The sequence below is a fragment of the Protopterus annectens genome, chromosome 11.part0 (genome assembly GCF_019279795.1).
Source record: "Protopterus annectens isolate FY-2018-M chromosome 11.part0, PAN1.0, whole genome shotgun sequence".
Taxonomy (NCBI): domain Eukaryota; kingdom Metazoa; phylum Chordata; order Ceratodontiformes; family Protopteridae; genus Protopterus; species Protopterus annectens.
In genome coordinates, this window is record NC_056745.1 from 548,407,882 (window position 1) to 548,427,348 (window position 19,467).

Sequence of the window (19,467 nt, forward strand, 5' to 3'; positions counted from 1 at the left end):
CTAGGCTTATAAGGGCTTCTGGGCCAATAGCCTTGTATCATCATATGAACCTGCGAACATAGGTCAGATAAACAAAGTAACGACAACAGGAGGTAACAGACTCTCGGAATGTAATACAAACAGATCTTCCAGAAGCTAAAAGGTACAAAGACTGAAATAGTACTATTACAGGAGACAAAATTGAAGATAAGGGAGGCACATAAGTTGCAACCTACACGGTGAGAGACCATTAAGCTGGTGAATGTAAAAGAGGAGTAGCAATTTTAAAAATTACATCTTATGTATGCAAAGTAAGCATACTGGGGAGATGGATTATATAAAAACGTGCAATTCATGAGGGAAAATTGTGCTAAGTTATATATGCCTCAAATATGTATGACCTGCCATTTTTCAAGTTTTTTTTTAGTAACTGGAAAGAAACAGTGGAGGAATGAGGCATACTAGTAATGGAGGGAGATTTCAGTGTCACTTGGAAGCCCAGATCAGGCTACATAGCAAAAAAAGAGCACAACTTTCAAAGACCAGGATTGACTGAAGGAAAAGATAAGTAAACATAATTTAGTATAGAGAGAGAGACATGAAAGAGACTCTCGAATAATCTCTTATCCCATTCACAACACGGCTTCAGACCCAAACACAATACTTCCACTGCCTAATCTCTTTTACAAACACCATTCATCAACTACTAAATGAAAGCCAGGCCAGGGAGTCTCCTCTATCTTTCTGGACATGTCTAAAGCCTTCAACACCATCTCCCACCAACTTGTACTCAATAAACTCTCTACCAATGGCATCAACCCACCCTCTCTGTCCTGGTTCCTCAGTTATCTTTCAAATAGGCAACAGGCTACCAAATGGCAAAATACTCGCTCCCCCCTTCTCCCCATTGCTGTTGGTGTGCCCCAAGGTTCTATCCTAGGCCCTCTCCTCTTCATCCTATTCACAAATGATCTCAGCACAGCAACTTAACTAGCTATGGCCGTCCGATACGCAGACGATTCTACCCTTATATGCTCTGCCCCAACACCCCAAGAACTTCAAATAAAAATGCAGTCATCCTTCTTAAGCATAAAAATATACCTTTCAGAACATCAACTAATTCTTAACCCAAACAAAACCAAACTTATAATCTTCAAAAACAAAAAACCCAACTCTTGTAATGCCCCTCTATCAATTTACTCCTCAAACAGTACCAGAATCGAACCCACAACTCATACCAAACTAGTAGGGGTCACTATTGATGAGAATCTAACTTTTGAAAAACATGTCTGCTTAACAATCAAAAATGTGCACAACAAGCTTGGCACCTTATATAGGGCCAAACCATACCTGACCCACAATGACAGGATTGCATAGCCTGTTCTCACCTACTTTCACCCCTCCTTTATAGCTCCCACATACTCACCAACCTTCGCAAATTGGACCTTAATAATCTAGAATCTTGCTATCACAAAATTGCAAAGTTTGCTTTGAATGCCCCACACAGGACTCACCACTGTACTGTGCTCTCTCAACTAAAATGGCTTGAACTCCCTAACCTTCTGGCTCTCAACCATTAATGGTCCACAAAATAATTCACCTCCCCACTAACTGCCCTGCCTTCTCCATTCTCGTCCAAATCTTAACCCCAGGAACCCGAGATCCTCCTATAAATTTATACTAAAGGTCACCAAATCTAATGACTATCATGGTGACTTTCCGTATTCCAGTAAAATTACTAGATTATGGAATACTGTTCCTCATGCAGTTGCTAAAAACCCACACCATCACGAGTTCAAATGACTACTAATAAACTACCTATCTAACTACTGGCTTTGCTCCTGCCTTACCGCAGACTAATCTTCCTATCCACACTCCCTCCACTGCCTACCCATCCTAGTATTTCTTGTCACTATTGCTACAAATTCTCCCTGATCCCACTCCAACTAAATATTCCTTTGTATTAATTCCCTCCTTGCTACCTTGCCAACACTGCGCATAGGAAACTGTTTACAAGGTTAATTATCAAATCTCGAGTCAAACAATGCTATTCTGTGTATCAAATTTTGTTCTAAACTGTCTTATTATAATTATAAATTGTATATTAATGTCTTAAAATTAGTCCACAGTGAACAAATGCTGTCTCTTACAATATATATATATATATTGTATTGTTGTGGAGCTTTTCTCCGGGATCCTGGCCCAGTCAAACTTTCCCAGTTAACAAATGTAATAAAAAAAAATAAAAAGGGGAAAATATATCCCCTATTCAAGATCAGAGGGTGTACAAGGTAGCAGATTGGACTATGTCCTTGTAGGCAAGAGGGACCATATTAAAGTGACACAGGCAGATATATTAGATGTGTTTACTGGATCATACTCCAGTGGTCTTAACAATGGCAGTAGATTGGGATCAGGATAGAACAGACACATGGAAATGGGATTGGTGTAAGTGGAAAACAAAGGAACAACAAGATAAGTTAAGGAAGGATATATAGCTAGTGATAATATATAATGAAACTGAAAAGGGTAACATGCATATTTTATGGTGGAGGGAGGTAAAAACAACATTGCTGGCTCATTTAATGGCAGAGGAAGGAAGGAATAAATGGACAATATTGAACTAAGTACAGGAAGAAGGTAGATTAAACGAAATACAGGATTTAATCCTAAGAAATGAAAATGCTAGCTCCTTTTGGTTGAAGCAGATGCACATGTTAAATGAGGAGTTGGAGCAGATGACAATATCACAAGCAGAGAGAGAATTTATAATGAGAAGTGATTTTTGGTGACTGCAAGGGGTGAGTAGTATGAAACACACTGCATGGGCATATAAAGAAATTGTAGATAGCAGTATGTAGACAGTATATGGGACAGTACAGGACCAATATTAAATTCCCCCAAACTAGTAAAGGAAGCTTTGAGGTCATATTTTGAAGAAATGTGTAGAAAGTTTGAAAGGGGGGCACATAAAACCTGATGAGTAAGTAAGCAAAAAGGATCAGGACAAACTAAATAGACCGCTACACTTTAGGAAATTAGACATCCATAAAGAACATAAAGGCAGGCAAAGCTCCAGGCCTAGAGGGGTTTCTACTGCAATTTTATAAACGGGTAAAAAAAAAAAAAAAAAAGAAATAGCACAAATATTACTAGACCACTATGATCAAATCTGGAAGAGGCAAATCACTGTGGTGGTGCAGCAGTTAGAGTTGTCACCTCACAGCAAGAGGTTCTCCCATTCGATTCTCGGCTGGAGCGCCTTCTTTGTGGAGTCTGCATGTCCTCCCCACAACTGAATGACATTAAAGACATGCAGGTAGGTGCGAGCGTGAATGGGTGTGCCTTCATTGAAGGTTGGGCATCGGGCTGCCAACTCTGCACCGTAAAAATCCACTGCCAATCATGAGCGGACTGGAGTTCCGCTGTTGCGACCCCTAACCGGGAAAAGCTGAAAGTCTTTTTTAGGTATGAAACATGCTATTATAATAATAGTACAGATGAGTAAGGGGGATAGATCAGATCTGACCAGCTATAGATTGATTTCCTTTTTGAATTTAGATACAAAAATGCTAGCAAAGTATCTTAGTGAAGTGATTAGATGAAATCTCACCCAAATACTAATATTGGAACAAAATAGATTTATAAAAGGGAGACAAATATTAAGCAAAGGCAACCACACCTAAAACCATTCTTCACAAATACGTATAGTACGGTATAGTTAAAAAATCGATGCATGAGTATGTGAAAAAAAATTTATGCATGTATAAATATATATATATATATATATATATATATATATATATATATATATATATATATATATATACATACACATCTATATAACTAAACAACGTTAAAAAAAACCCTTTGAAGAATAATACAAAAAAGTCCATATTTTTTCACCCTCCTAAAATATCATATAACCATGTATATATTTATACCCAAAAGTAAAACCTACAACATTGATGTACTGAAATAGATGTGAAGCACTACATTAGGAAAAGTAAAATTTTCCATTTTTCATATATAAAAAAATTAACAAAAAATAAAAAATTAAAAATATTATAATCACATAAAGTAATAAGCTCTTAATTTCACAATACTGCTCATGGACACATACTCGTTGAGGCCAGGGGCTTGAGTGGCAGTGGTCTTTAACTGCCTTTTCAAATCCAGAAGTTCTAAATAGTTCTCACTGGGAGCCCCCCCATTCACCCAAGTTAACCCGATCAATTACAAAAACTTAATCCGGTGTGTAGGATTCACCTTTATGCATCTAAACAATCCACTCTTTTCATCCCTCTTCTTAATATCGTAATTATGCTGGTAAGGTCTTTTCTTAATGCTCAGTTTAATTTTCCCAATGTAGAATGGTGAACACAACCCACACAGAGCCAAATAATCTACCCCCTGGTGTTACAGGAAAATTGTTGGTGTATGTAAATTTCCCCATACCCAGTCATGTACCACGAGGCACCTGCCACTACATATTGACACTAACTACAATTTCCACCCCTCGACATCCTTCCTGTTGTCTACATACCCCGGGTCTTTCCAAAATCATCTTAAAGCTAAGATCCTTTTTATATACAAGGACAGGTTTGGGTCTCACTATCTCTACATGCTCCCTGTTAACTTCAAAAATGGTCCAATTCTTTTCCACCATCGACCTCAGGCCATCAGATTGGTCAGTATATGTCTGTACCATAGCCCATGTAAAAGATTCAGCTTATTTTCTTTTAAAACTACCACTATCACCCTAGGAAAGAGGTTCCAGCCTATTTGCCTGGTCCAGTAAGGGGGTAAAAATAACCAATCTTCCTCTTACAGTAAACCTCACTTATCCCTTATCTTATAAGCATCTCTTTTTGGAGTCAAGCACCTATAATATAAATCTCTCTCTAGCAAAACCCCCCCAGGAGTGCCTCCCTGCTAAGAACACACTAAGACATACTCGAGGCTCTGAGTAAAATTTACCTAAACACACCAGACTGAGTAAGAAGAGGGTCACAGTAAGCTGCCTGTTTAGCGAATCCGCCACACAACACAAGCGACTACATGAAAAGAGACATTGAGAGCTCTGATGATTATGTAGCCCAGGTAGGACCCCTGACTGACCGCAGTATGATGACATGCTGGACAAGCCACGCTGTGCCAAGAGGGCTTGCTTGCACCTGTCCAGGCTTCTCGCAGATCATAAACTAATCTCGCTGGAGGTCCTCATCCCCGCCCCCACCTGAAAAAAGACCACAGTGAAAACTTCTCAAAAAAGCCGACTTCACTTCTAAAAAACTAGTGTGTGGTCTCCTAAGGCCCCCCCCCAGTGGTCTAAAAATATTAGATAGAAAGTCACCAGGGTAACCTCTCCTTAAAAACATCCCCGTCAATTTAGACATCTCATCATAAAATCCCCTTTTGCCCAAAATCATGTGGGCCAATCTTACACATTGTCCCTTAATCAAAGATTTTTTCTGATGAAGGGGATGCATGCCTTCAAAATGAAGAAAGAAATTGGAATAACTAGACTTATGATAAATAGAAGAGTCTTTCCTTATGTAGTTCTTCCTAAGGGAAATGTCCAAAAAATGACCAGAGTCTCTCTGAATGTCCATAGTGAAGGCCAAAAAGTCTGTGGTTGTATGCAAATAGTCAAAAAATCCTCTGTATCGCTCCAAAAAAAAATCATATCATCAAGAAAACAGCCATATAGAAGCCAACTATCCTTAAAATCGGAGTTAAGAACACAATTATTTTCCAAAGGACTGCATTAGCAAACATGAGGGCAGCTATGAAGAAGGGTTTTAGGTATAGCTGCCTTTGGTTCATATTGGTGACAAGGGGTTTATTTTAATATGTTTAATTAATTGGATAATCTACAAATGTCCTGAATCTCCAGGATAAAAATGGCTAGTTTCTCAGATGTTCCTGTTCTTACTAAACCATCACTTCACAAGATGGGTTAATGATGCATGTTTATTGCACTCCTCCCATGAGACACGTTTGCTTTATCAGCATGAATATGGAAGCATATTACTTCATCTCCCCAAATTTTGACACTCAGTGTTGCTTAGTGATGCTGTTAATCTGTATTGACAATTTCCTGCTTCAGTGATGTTCTGTAATGTGCACCAGTTATCACTTCTTAGAACTTAACTAGAATTAACAAGTGTGTGATATTTCCTGTTTATTCCTTTTTAATAAGTTCCATTATTTTTCCATAGATTTTTTTTTTCTTTACAGCTTGCTTAAACTGTGTAATGTTGTACAGCCACTGTTTCTTGGAGCTTTTCTCTCAGAGCATCTAAAAATAGGCGATGCACGCAGTTGGACTTTCCTGGTAAACAAAAATAAAATTTTATATATAAATATATATATATATATATATATATATATATATATATATATATATATATATATATGTAAATAATGTGTGTGTGTGTGTGTGTGTGTGTGTGTGTGTAGGTTCCCCTTCATATGATCGAATTTTTCTAAACTAGAAAGTCATAAACTCGAAACCAGAATCTCGAATTTAGAGAAACTCGAATATATGAAAGGGACAAAAAAAAAAAAATTAACACCTTTCAAATGTGCCCCCGCACCCCCCTATTTAAATACACCTACTCCGAGATCACACTATAGTGAAGGAAAGGGAAATCTCCCATTCCGCGCTATACGTGTAAGCGCAAAACGGAAGAGTTTCCATTCCTCTGCTATAGTGTGGTCACGGAACATTCACATTTAAACTGCTAGGGTACAGGGGATCTAGCCCCCTGCAATAAGGTAAGTTAACTTTTGAATTTTTTAAACCTAAGGCTCCCATTCACAATTTCAAGTGAATGGAAGTTTGAGATTCTGGTCTTGAGATTATGAATTTCGAGCTTCCATCCATTCGATCTTGTGAAGGGGAACCATATATATATATATATATATATATATATATATATATATATATATATATATATATATATATATATATATATATAGTGTGTGTGTGTGTACACACACATATTTGAAAATAACAGTTCTGTGTTTCTTTCAGCGGTTGATATTAAGTAAAACCTGAAATTGCTTAGAATACTTGCATGTTGGATTCAGAAAGGCATTTCTGTGCTAAATAATTTTGCTTACTTTTTTTGTACAGAACCTGTGATTATGAAAACAAACACAGTTGTGTTACAGAAACAGATTTAGTGTGTGTATCTATCAACCATGTACCAAGTAAACTTCTAAGCTGCGCGTATGCTTGTAAATGTTGTGCACACACGTCTGCTGCCTATTAAGACGGCCTTTTATAGTTATGCTATCATACATTCTCTTCCTTCCTTGATACTCTCCATGTTGTGTTTCACTGTGTATAAATTAATTTTGTTATCCTTTTTCTCCATACCACTTCCTTGCTTTAACATCTGATTAATGCTTTCACCCAGCCTTATCTGCACAGTTCTGGTTAATAACTTACTGGCTGTATGCAGCAAAATTGTTGGTCCTGAGTCCATATTTTGTATTCTTTTTTTATATATAAATTTTATAATTCATTTATGTACTACCTTACCTCTGCATACTACTTGCTCAGTACTTCTTTCAGAATTTCAAACTGCCAGTTGGGACACATGCAGCTGCTGTAGCTTGTTCCTACTGAGAAGGGTGCAGTCTGGCATAATCGATATATTCAGTGGAATACATTTTTCTCTCAGCATCTCTCAAAATCTTTGTGGCTTAAAGTGCACAATCAGTGTCCAGCACTATGTAAACTAATAATTACTGTATAGAGTTGTGTATGGTCCGTGACTGCTAAACCTACTAATCTGAGTCACTGCTTTGTGTTATTGGGGCATCTAAATGCATAACTTCTTCAGAGTGTAGGCAGTGCCATTTAGAGAGATGTTAATGCTCTTACTTGTATGGTGAGGTGGGGACAGTGGAATGAAGCTGTGAATACAGCATGCCGGTTTCTGGATACTCTTCTGCATTTTTTTCTGCATTATGGTCCCCCTACACTTACTGAATAAACAGCTGCAGATTACCTACACTGGATCCTGATTCCAATTTTTGCTACTAATACTGATCTTTATATGGCCCTTCCTTCAGAGGTTTTGTAGTACAATGCCTTGGTTTGTAGTCATAATAAACAAAGAGCTCTTAATGAAACTGGAGCCAGATGAACAGGGATGTTACAAGTGACACTGAAGGTGAACGCAAGCAGGTGCCTGTTGCACTAAATATACTGTTGCATATGGACTGAGGGCAGTCAAAAGCTCCATTGCAGTCTCTGACAGTGATAGACACATGCCAAGATGACCTGTACTGTTCACTATAGTATCTGTGGACTGTTGTGCAGGTGCATCACCTGCTATACATTACCTTATTTATGTCATGTGATGGCAGGAGACATGCTGTATCCTGTCGGACTTATGTTTGCAAGCATAGCCAAGAATGATTTGCCAATGTTTCTGCCTCATTGTCTATGCATGCAAGATATGGTTATGCTAGATATCACTGTTGCAAAGGGCTTCTTTTCCTGTTTTGCTTGCCATTGATGGGTGCTGTTGCAAATTGTGATGATCGTGTTATGCTTGTCTATATGGTACTTCAGCTGATGTCCTTCGTGTTTCACTGTTGCAGTCATCACATTTGAGTTATCTGCTTGCAGTAGCCCTCAGTCGGCCTGATTATCAAAGTCTTGTGTCTTACGTCGGTTGCTGTCTCATCTTCCATGACGTCAGGTAGTCAGGGGTATAAAGCATGCAGCCGATGCCATTTTATCAGTCTTTCTTGCCATGCGGTGCCTGATGCAGAAGCACTTCACAAGTGCCGGTTGGCAGACTCCTGAAATTTTCATTTTCGAGTTTCAGAACTGAAGTCTTCGACTAAAGCTAAGTACCCCGTTGGGGAAACTTTTTCTTGCTCTAAACTGATGTCAGTAAAACTCAATAATTGTATTTCTTGTGGAAAGCAAATACCTCATAAATATTTTCATTCGTACTGTATTCCTTGCCTAGGCCCTGACCACGACATACCTCGCTGTCGGTTTTTGTGCCTTATTTAAACAACAAACTATTCATCGTCGTTATATTTACGCTTCTAAATATTTTGTTACTCGATTCAGTTATCCAGATATGGCTTTGGTAAGCCACCTGACTACCGACATGCTGAATAAAAGCAAAGATAAAGACAGAGACAGGCCGCCAAGGTCCAAAGCTGCCGATGATGCTTCTCCTAAGCTAGTCATCAGTTTGCTGGTACTCAGTGAGGCGCTTTCGCAGCCCCTGATAACTGCTACTTCAGATTTGCAGGCCTCTACTAAGACCCATTTGTAGTCCGGTATGCCGCAAGATGCTTCAACTGTGGAACCTGCGGATGTCTCTACCTTGGATGGGTCCGGAGCCGCTGTGCAGGCACCGGCTTCTGAGGGTGCATTCAGGCCTACTGACCTGCATATTGAACTGACGCCATCTTCTTCTTCAAGGCCTAAAACTTGATCCATACCTAGAAAACAGACGCCCAGACTGCATGGTCAGGCCTCTATGCCTAAAAAACAAATGATAAGAATGGCTGAAGACCTTATTACTTTAATCAGGGAAACCAACCTTCACCCTCTAAGAGACCTAGAACTGAATTTGGTTATGAGTCTTCTGATCAGGATTCTGAAATTTCTGTTTCTTCTGATGACCAGGATTTACCCTCATCTACCTATGAGGATTCTGATGCAGAGGACTCTATTCCCTCTGCTTCCCCTCCAGAGGATTTTTCTTTTGGTGAAACCCTGCATACTCTTAGGGAGCATTTTCGCTGGGAAATCCAGGATTACTCTGATTCTAAAAAGAGGCTTAGGGATTTCTTACTCCTGCCCCAACACAAGCCTTTAGTTATCTCCACTGTACTGGACATTGTTGATGATGCATTTTTGGAGTCTAGCTTGGCCCCTGACTCTTTACCTCCTGCTCCCAGAAAACCAAATGGATATTACAGGGTTCTGACTCTCACAAGTTCCTCTTTAAAAATCCTACTGCGGATACTGAGACCATTTCACATTGACCCAAGGGCATAAAGGCTACTACTACCAAAAATCCTACCCCCTCTGATAGAGATTCCAGGGCGCTGGATAGATGGGGTAAGAAGGTATACACTTCTGCAACCTTAGCCATTAGGGCCTTGAATTGCCAGTTTCATATGTTAAAGTATCAGCAGCATATTATTGGATTGCTTAAACAGAAAATGATGTTGATTCCTGACTGTGCTGAAAATAAGGATTTACAGGATTTAATGCATTTTGCTGATCAAGTTGGAAAATATTCTTTGCAAAGTGGTTTTGATTCACTAGAGGCATATTGCAGGGCTGCTGTTACTGGGTCTGTACTTAGAAGGCATGCTTGGCTTAAGGAGCAATCTTTGCCAGATCATGTTAAAGCTAAATTGTTGGATGCTCCCTTAAACCAGGACTGCCTTTTTGGCAACAAAGCAGAAGAAGTACTTAAAAAGATGGAGGAAAAAACTAAATCTATGCAAACTGTTAAAGATTTCCTGCAAGTGCAGCCTCCAAGATTTAGTAGGCATTGGCCCTCTAAGAATTGTTCCTTTCCTGCCTCTTTCAGGCCTTTTCAATCCAAATCCAGAACCAGCAGAACACTTAGGCTTCAGTCCCAAGGTACGCACAGGATTAAGCAGTGGGGGACTCCCACTTCCAAAGCAGGGAGTAGTAAGACCCCCCCCCCCCTTATGATAAACTGTCTCAATGACTTAACTTTAAAACTTCCAAGCCCTTCTCAACTGACTGCTCCTTCAGGGGTATAGATTGCTCTGCAGGCAAAAAACTGGGAACTCATTACCCAGGACAAATGGGTTTTAAATATAGTTTCCCAAGGATACAGATTTCACTTCCACACTTTACCAACCCCAAACGGTTGGCCAGATCTACCCCTTAATCAATGGGCAGAGGCTCAAAAGCAAGTTCTCTCTCTCTTAAGTATAAGGGCTATTCAAACTGTCCCAGAAGAGGAAAGGGGACAAGGTTTCTACTCAAGACTTTTTCTGGTGCCCAGAAAAGACAACTCCTGGTGTCTTATCCTGGATCTCTCTATCCTAAACACTTTTTTGGTGATCCCAAAATTCAAGATGCTAACTCTTCACCAGTTGCTTCATATTCTAGGCAAGGATTTCTGGTTGCGAACACTGGAGTTAAAGGAAGCCTACCTGCACATCCCAATCTTGCAGAAGATACCTACGCTTCAATGCAGGCTTCATGCACTATCAGTTCTCTGCACTGCCTTTCAGCTTATCTACTGCACCCAGGGTATTTACAAAGTGCCTAGCTCCAGTCATTGCATTTTGCAGGCAAAGAAATATTCAAATATACCCATACCTGGACGATTGTCTAATTCAAGCAGAAAGCCAGGACATATTATTGAATCATCTGACGTTTGTACAAAAAGTGCTAACTTCTCATAAATGAAACAAAATCACATCTGGTACCCTGCCAACAAATTGTATTCCTGGGAGCAAGCTTGAACACAGCATCCCAGGATGACTTTCCTCACTCCAGAGAAACAAGATAATTTGACAGCTTACTTCAAACTAATGGTCACAAAGACCCTGCTATCTGCAAGACAAATACTGCAAGCCTTGGGGTTCATGGCCTCCTGCTTTCTCCTAATTCCATATGCAAGACTGCATATGAGGAAACTACAATGGTATCTAAAAAGACTGGTGTCAACATTCTCAGGATCTAGAAGCAATGATTCCTATCATACCTTGCCTACAGTTAGGGTTCCTTTGATGGGCAGAGGCATGCCACCAAAACAAGGGACTGCCATTCACACTATCCCCTGCCACCCAAACCCTAACAACAGATGCATCAGACTATGCATGTGGGGCTCACTTGGCAGGGAGGTGCATTCAGGGCAAATGGAACCCAAGTCAAATGCACCTGCATATCAATCAAAAAGAAATGTTAGCTGTACAGAATGCTCTAACAGCCTTCAAGGACCACATTCTTCCAGGACAGTTAATGGTAAAGACGGACAACACCACTGTTATGTGGTATATAAACAAACAGGGGGAAACCCTCTCATACCCACTCTGCAAACTAGGCATGGCTCTGTGGCACACAGCCTTGAGCTACCAAGTGCACCTACAGGCTCAATTCCTGCCAGGAAAACTAAATACACTGGCAGACGATCTAAGCAGAAATCTCATGGACCCACGCGAGTGGAAACTGGAACCAAAGACATTCAACATGTTGATAAACAAATAGGGAGCCCAGAGATAGACCTGTTTGCTTCCCCCCAGAACTGCCGATTGGACAAATTCTACACAAGGACTCCCCACAAACAAGCTTGGAAAGTGGATGCCCTGTCTTTCACCTGGGAAAAATCTATCAGTTTATGCCTTTCCTCCTCTGCCTCTCCTCTCCAAGGTACTAGTAAAGATCAGACAGGACAAACTAAGGACAATACTGATTGCACCAGACTGGCCACACCAACACTGGTACCCCCTCTTGCACACTGTGTCACTGCTGGCAACATGGCACCTGCCTCAGACCCCTACCCTGCTGTCCCAGCAGAAGGGCCAGATTCTGCACCCTCAGCTTCAAACCCTGAACCTGGCAGCCTGGCTAATTACCTGATCTCTCTGTTACCATCCCTTAGTAAACAAATGTTGGATGTCATTCTGGTGGCAAGGAGGACTAGTACTAGAAAATCTTATGCTGAAAATGGAAAAGATTCTGTTCCTGGAACCAAACTCAGGGGATGAGCACAGCAGTGCCCAATTTACCTCAGATTCTTCAATACCTAACTGAGATGCTTAACAAGGGCCTTTCATTTTCCTCCATCAAAATTCATGCCTCAGCCCATTCAGCTCATTACAACACAGAACCACCCTTCTTCTCTCATCCACTGCTCATGCAGTTCTTCAGAGGGGTCAAAAACTTAAGACTACCCAGGAGAGCCCCTACTCCAGCCTGGGACCTTAACTTTGTATTGGAAAAACTCACTCTACCTCCTTTTGAGCCAGCTGCAAATGCAGTTTAAATTTCTTTCTTGGAAGACAGCCTTCCTTTTAGCCATCACTTCAGCAAGAAGGGTGTCTGAATTACAGGCCCTTATGGCAGTGGAGCCTTTCATCATCTTTCATGCGGACAGAGTGTCCCTCAGGACCAATCCCTCCTTTATGCCCAAGGTAGTATCCAGTGTGGCTCTTAATCAGTCCATTCATTTGCCAACCTTCTTTTCTAATCCACAGAACAAAGGGGAATGGATACTGCACTCCTTAGATGTGCACAGACAACTTAGATTTTACTTGGACAGGACTAAACCTCTCAGGAAATCTGAACAGCTGCTGGTGGCATTTGTTACAGGAGCAGAGGGGAAGACCATTTCAAAGCAAACCATTTCTAAATGGATAGGCCATTGCATTAATTTCTGCTATAAGCACCATGGAAAACCTATCCCACAGGGGATAAGACCACATTCAACCAGGGCTGCATCTACCTCTACAGCCTTTCTCAGAGGTGTCCCTACCAGGGACATCCTAGAACTGCTACCTGGAGTTCTGTACATACTTTCACCAAGCATTACCATTTACAAATTTTCTCTAAATCCAGAGCTGGTTTTGCCACTGCAGTCTTGCTGGTCCTAATGCTATCTAAATTCCTCCTCCCATCCTTTGCTTTGGGAATCTACCCAAATGTGATGACTGCAACAGTGAAATGTGAAGAACTTAGTACAGTTGTGTACACTTACCATAAATGTAGATGTTCGAGTGTATTCACTGTTGCAGTCCTGGTTACCCTCCCTCCAGCCCCTTGACTTCTATTGTCTGTACCTCTATTCTTGTCTACTATGCTTAAAGCTTTCTGGTGTATTTGCTTTTTGTTGGAGGTGTAACCTTGTATATAATTGCTTCCCATTATGGGGGCACCTGACATCTAGGGCAAGAAAAACTGATAAAATGGTGTCAGCTGCATGCTTTATACCCCTGACTACCTGACATCATGGAAGATGAGACAGCAACCGACGCAGGACCCAAGACTTTGATAATCAGGCCAACTGAGGGCTACTGCAAGCAGATAACTCGGATGTGATGACTACAACAGTGAATACACTCAAACAACTACATTTATGGTAAGTGTACACAACTGTACTTTTTGTATACTGTGAAAGTAATGCTGTTTTCTAACATTCCCACTGTTTACATTGTTTCAAAGGCTGATACCATTGTACAGCACTTTAGTTGTGCTCACCATTGGGCATTTGGTTAATGCTTTCTGAGAGGCTACTCTGCACATAGACATTTTTCTCTGCATTCTGTATGCATGACCCAAGCTCATGATCTCATTTGCATACCTATACCTGTACTGTTCTAGGTGTGTCATGCACCCTAGAGATTTCCTTTCAGAGGAATTTTTTAAATTGCATAAGGCTCTGGAATGCATTTTTGTAGGAGTGTGAGCTTTATATATTACAAACTGAGCATGAATCAGACAACCAAATTAAATTAATAAAGAGAATAAAGTTTTGCTGATATAATCAGCATGACACAACATACAAAAATCAGATACAGTTTGTACCATAAACAAATAAAAATAAAATTATGACAATACATTTTTTAATTAAGCAAGAAAACAGTTCCAAAAATCATAACTCAGTAATGTAATAGATAGTATAGATTAAAATAGAAAGGAATCTGTGATACAATAGAAAAACAAAATAAATTAAAGAAAGAAACCATTGAGCTGTGTGTTTTATACTCATTTAGTCGAATTATCATTATTATCGAATTATTATTATCATTTAGACGAATTATTAGGAAAAAAGTTCTAATTCTCTTAGATGTTTTTTTTCCTTAGTTTTTCCATGCACAGTGTGTTTCTTTCTTTAATTTAAATTATATACCTTATCAATGAAGTCCTTGCCGAATATCAGGTTTGCTAAGTCCACATTTCTCATGTCATGATGCATATTCTAAGCCTACTGAATATCCTACAGCACCATGTGATGGTTCTAGAGCACCCATGCAGTGAAAGCTGTCCTAACACAGGCACAAGGAGAGCATTCCAAACAAATGAATTCTAGAACCTTGTCCAAAGACTCATGCCAGGCCAGCCCACATGAAAACCGGGAGTATGATAGATGAGCATTTTGTCCAGGTAATTCTGGAACTGCTAAAACTTAAAACAAATTCTGAATGGCTAACTGAAGGTCCTCAGTATTGAAAATGGGCTCAATCACAAAAAAATAGTGCAATATCATCATATTTGGTAGAAAACCCCTCCCATTCTGTATACAAATGCGATAATACCTGACTATAACATGAAAATGTAGTTAGGGTCCTTGTAACATGGGTTGGGAATTCCCTCTGTTTTGATCATCATATGACAACAAAAGTCAGAAAGTTCTTCCAGTTAGCACAGTCATTGTCAAGCAAATGTTAGGTCATTGTTCCTTATATTCAACATCAATTAAGATCGGCTATTGGGATGTACTTCATTAGGCATATTAAAAACAACTAGAAAAGTCCCAGAGATTCCTAACAAAGATGATTTCCAGCTTAAAGGCCCTGATCTACCAAGAAAGGCTGTAAGCACTATTCCTTTATTCAGAGCCATAGTTTTCTCATCTAGCACCCAGAGACATTCCCTGATCTGGAGGGGCAAAAAAAAAAAAAAAAAAGGAAATCCATAATCTGGTGGCTGGAAATCCAGGATTCAACAAGCAAACCAGGTCATATTTATACATCATATGCCCACCCTCCTCATCATTAAAAAAAAAAATCTTGGTACCTGGTGCTCATGAAATGCAGGAAGTTGCCTTGAAATTTCTTTGAATCCTAGACGTTGTCTCTAGGCACTCAGCTGACACCATCTTTGGAGTTTCCAGAAGAGTTTTTGGTTGTTATCTGATCAGTGTAAATACAGGTTCATAGGTATGTACTAGGTTATCAATCTGCAGCCCATTTCAAGCCTAGCCAAAAAACCCTAAAAAAATTCTTTCCAGCCTCAAGAATGACAAGAAGGACCTGCAGTGAATTTGAGGCTGCCCATTCAATTGTCTAGGTTTACACTGAAGGTGGCAAGGGTGTTACTCTGCTTGACAGATGGTTGTAGTGTGTTCCATAGGTGAGGTATACATTGGTATGTGAATCTATGATGACAGTGTCTAATTTTTACTGATGAAGGTTTAGTTCCTTTAACCAAGTATTTGAGGCACCATAAGTTCTGTGAATGAATATGAGGTCATATAGGGTTGTATTTTTCATGGCTCAAAAGCTAGACACAGATATCCATGGAGAAATCAATAAGAAACTGAGTACAGAAAAAGAACTGCTAATCTCTATAGATATCTAAGATTTTTTAGGCCAGTATTTTTTTTTAATTATGAGTTCTCTTAAGCTGTGGGATATGTTTATATAAGTACATGCTAAAAGGTGCATTATATTCCATAATGAGCTTGATAAGATATGAGTAAAGAGGAATTAAGACTTATTTGGATCTAGAGGAGATGCCTTTGGGAATCAAATAAGCTAGGTAAAATGCTGAAAGCGAAGGTACAAATTTTACATTTTGAGTCTAAATCTCAAAATGCACTCACTCAAGGCACTCCTTAAAATTGAGAACATTGATATCTGTGCAGTGACTGAGACCTGGTTCAAGGCTCCAGAGAGCACCCCTGCACTACCAGGCTGTAACTCATACCACACTTTTCGGCCATGTAACCTGGACTGAAACACCAAAAGCGGAGGCGTGTTCATATTCATTAAGGATATCCACACCTCCAGGCTAGTTGCTCAGCATAACGCATCCGAGGTTATCCAAGTGCAACTAACTCTGGGCAAAACTGCAATCCAAATTGTAGCTTGCTACAGATCCCCCACCATGCCCCAGGATTCCCACTCCTCTTTTCTTGTTGTACAGGAAAATATTAGGGTTCAACCAAACACCCTAATAATGGGCAACTTCAACTACCCCATCATTAACTGGGAAAATTACTCGGGTACCAACTCCTTACTTCAACTCTTTCTGGAATTCATAAACTCCAATGCTCTAGATCAACTTATCCATACCCCCACCAGGGGCAACAATATCCTAGTCCTAGTCATTACCAACATGAGTGACCGGTGTTCCACACCTGAAGTCAACTCCTCGTTGGTCCGATCCGACCATAAGCTTATCACCCTTGATATCCACATCCCACCCCCAGTCCCCATTAAGGAAACCACAGTAAACAATTTCTCCAAAGCCAACTTCATGCTTCTTAAGACAGAAGTGGTGAACGTCATGACACCCATGCAGATGGACAATACAGTTACAACTGCTGAATCCTACACAAATGCACTCTATAAGCACTTACACAAGTGCATGGATCGTGTTATCCCAAACAGAACCAACACAGAACCAAGACGCTATTCTCCAAAAAAAGGAAGCCAATCTGGTGGTCCCCTGCCATAAACAAACTGTACAACAGAAGGAAGAAACTGTTGCAAAAGAGAGTAAAATCCCATGAGTGGAGGAGCTCCCTAGTCAGCCTCAGTAAGAAGCTGAGATCCCTTATAAGAGCCTGCAAAGCTAGCTATGAAAACAAAATCACCACTAAATCCAAGGACAACCACAAAGCATTCTATAGCTATGTCTAGAATCTAGATGGCAACACCCAGATCTGCTCTGAGTTACAGCACAAAGGCAAGAAAATTACAGAACCAACTGATATTGCCAACATCCTGGCAGATTGGTTCAGTGCTAACTTTACCCCCTCTCATCCCCTAAAGGGCCCATATCTATACAGGAAGAATGCAGAGTCCCTGTAATCACAACTACGCAGGTAAAAGCTGCACTCTCTAAAGCCAAAAACACAGCATCCATGGGACCGGATAACATCCCAGGCTGCATTTTACACGAACTTCAGAATGAACTGGCTCCCCACTTAAGCACCATATTCAATAATAGCCTCGCATCAGGCTTTGTGCCCAGTGAATGGCGCACAGCAACAGTTATCCCACTCCACAAAGGGGGAGCCACCACTAATCCCGGGAACTCATAAACAATGACATTGGTAACCTCCAAACTCTGGATCCCACCCAGTTCAGGTTTGTGAAAGGCTGAACCTGATCGACTTCTTTGAGGCAGTCACCAAAGCCGTGGATGAGGGTAAGGTGGTTCGCAAAGCCTATCTTGACCTCGCCAAGGCTTTCGACACCATCCCCCATTCCGGAATTATAGATAAACTCACTAAACTAGGTATAAATCCCTATGTCACAAGATGGGTTTCCAACTGGCTCACTGACAGAACCCACACTGTAAAAGTTGCAGACTCCAAATCTGACCTCAAAGCAGTGACAAGTGGAGTACCACAGGGTTCCGTCCTGGGACCTCTCCTGTTTGGTATCTACTTCTCTGAAGTACAGGCTAACACAGAAGGCCTCTGGCTAATGAGGGTCACAGATGACTTCAAACTAGGAGCCACAGTCAAGTCCCCAAATGATGTGGACATCCTACAGAAGGGCCTCACTGAGACAGATGCCTGGTGTCAGAGCCATGGCCTCAAGCTCAATCCCAAAAAGTGCAGTGTCATCACCTTTGGTAAAAACTCTGTACCCATGAACTACCACATAGGCAGCAATCTACTTAACACTGAATGCATGATAAGAGACCTTGGGACCCAGGTGGACAGTAGTCTCTCCTTTGATAGTCACATCACCACAGTAGTCAGGAAGTCCTTGTACATGGCACACCTCATCATAAAAGGGTTCTCATCCAGGAAAAAAGAGGTCATTGTTCCCCTCTACTCATCACTCATTAGACCCATTATAGAGTACAACACCCCTTTTGGAATGTACCTCACAAGACATCTGCAACAGCTGGAAAGGCCACAGAAGTACCTCACAAAGAGGATTACTGACCTCAAACAAATGCCCTACACTCACCGCCTCAAAAAACTCCAGCTTTACTCCATAGCATATCGCCTACTCCGAGGTGATCTCTGCCTAACATATAAAGCTATGTCAAACCCAGAGCTGTTGGACATGCTACACCTAAAGAAATTCCAATCCCTCCAAGCTACATGCTCTAGGGACCTAAACCTTGTCACCACAATAAACAGGACACGCTGGAGGGATAGATTCCTGTCCCAGAGACTTCCTATACTCTGGAACAAGCTACCCATCTATGTCAAGCAAAGTTCTTCATTAACACTCTTCAAGAAAAATCTTGATGAGTGGATGGGAAATAGGAAATACACCCCGGGGATCACTTCTGTGTCTCTTCTGGACAGTGGCACAGGAAAATAACTTTCTTGGGTGGCATACGTTATGGAACCTTGCTGGCTAGGCTTACGTAGGCCCTTGGGCCAATAGCCTAGTACCTACCTATGAACTATGAAACTATGAAACTATGAACTATGAAACAGTTTTAACTCTCTGAAATTGTCTGAATTCAGAAAAGTAGCATGAAAAATAGGAAAAAATACAGCACAGGTACTGTTCACAATGTTTAAG

At 40.6% G+C, this 19,467-nt stretch overlaps 1 protein-coding gene across 1 annotated transcript in view; it reads left to right on the forward strand.

Moving 5' to 3' along the window:
• Nucleotides 1-19,467, forward strand: part of GRIP1 (glutamate receptor interacting protein 1) — a 2,220,015-nt gene that overhangs the window by 394,953 nt on the left and 1,805,595 nt on the right. The gene's annotated exons all lie outside the window — the stretch shown is intronic.